This window comes from Pteropus alecto, unplaced genomic scaffold (genome assembly GCF_000325575.1).
Source record: "Pteropus alecto unplaced genomic scaffold, ASM32557v1 scaffold86, whole genome shotgun sequence".
Lineage (NCBI taxonomy): Eukaryota > Metazoa > Chordata > Mammalia > Chiroptera > Pteropodidae > Pteropus > Pteropus alecto.
Window position 1 is genome coordinate 2,650,874 of NW_006442109.1, and position 1,495 is coordinate 2,652,368.

Here is a 1,495-nt window from a genome sequence, read left to right on the forward strand (position 1 = left end):
AGCAGCCAGGGAAGATTGTTTCTAAGTTCTCCAACATGGCTACCATCCATCGCAATGGAATCAAGTTACCATTTCCCAGCCATGTGTAGAAATCTGAGTTATCTGGCACCGTTTGAGAAACTCAGAGATAGACTCCCTGGTGAGCTCTGAGGTTAGCCCACCCTTTATCAGACTTTGTGTCTGGACCAATAGTTTTTGTATTTCCTTTTTGAAACTTTCTAATTTTTAGTGGAAACTTCCATCAAAAGAAATCTTGTGGAAAGCCAACACATAAAACAGATAAAGGCAGGTAGGCATTGACTGGGAGAGAGGAGTACCTAAGACCCTTCTTGTTCACATTGGTGGCGCCTGGATATAAACCCTAGGATTCTGTGGCTCTAAGGAGTGGTGAGCTAATAGGGTGTTAAGCAGGAGTGACACTACTGTACCTGTGCAACATTCTCCCTTTGCAAAGGAAGAAACTAGAGTCCAGACAAAGCTCAAACCATTGGCAATAAATTTGTAGTCTGTGGAGAGGACAAAACTAATTAGATTAATTAGTGAGTGTCATCACCTTTTATTAACTATCTGCCAGATTCTGAATGCAAATACGCGTGCGCGTGCACACACACACACACCCCGCACTCACACATACACACAGGATACCACTTCCCACCCCTACACAGATTACTGTGAATGCATTAACCTCTTTAATGTGGCTACTTCTGAAGGGGACAGCAGCTTTAGCAATGGCACAGGGTGAAGCTCATTATCACAGGATAGCTGGTCATGAAACAGCAGAGGCAGACTTTCCTGCTGGGAGAATCATTCTTACCCACCTGCTTTACCAAGTACCTCTGTCAACATGAATCAAGGCAAGAGAAGAAGCTCGTATTTGCTTGCGCATATATGCAGTTGCAACAACAGCAGCCTAGGCAAAGCCAATACTTTGGTCTCTGATCAGAGGGCCATCTGAGCCTCAGAGCTAGCAGAGATCTCAGACCTTGGCTTTAGCACATGCAAAACCAGTCATCTCAACAGCTGCTGCTCCTAACAGGAATTCCCTCTGGGCGATGTTCATCCCTTTGTTCCTGTCAACTTGTCTTTTTCAGTTCTAAAGCTGTAGAGTCAGGAATCAGGCTTATATACCTTGCCTAGAAAAATGGCCCATAACTGCTTTTACATTAGAGATGTATAAACAGGAGCTTATGTGTGTACTTAATGTAAGCAGCACAAGGAGTCTGGGAACTAAATTTTCTACTTTAAAATACTTGTGAGGATCCATTTGGGCTTTTTTCCCAAGGCCTTTCTCCCGGTCAGCCAAAAGAACAGACCATCTTTACCTAGAGTTTTGAATTATAATCTTTAGCTACTGGGTTTGTAGGCCCTGAACATCTATGATAAAAGCTACGACCCTCTTCCAGAAAAAATGCACACAATTTTGCACACAATTTCAGAAGGTCCATGGATCCCTAGGGCCATGTATGAAAACCCTTCTCTCGATTCACAAGCATTT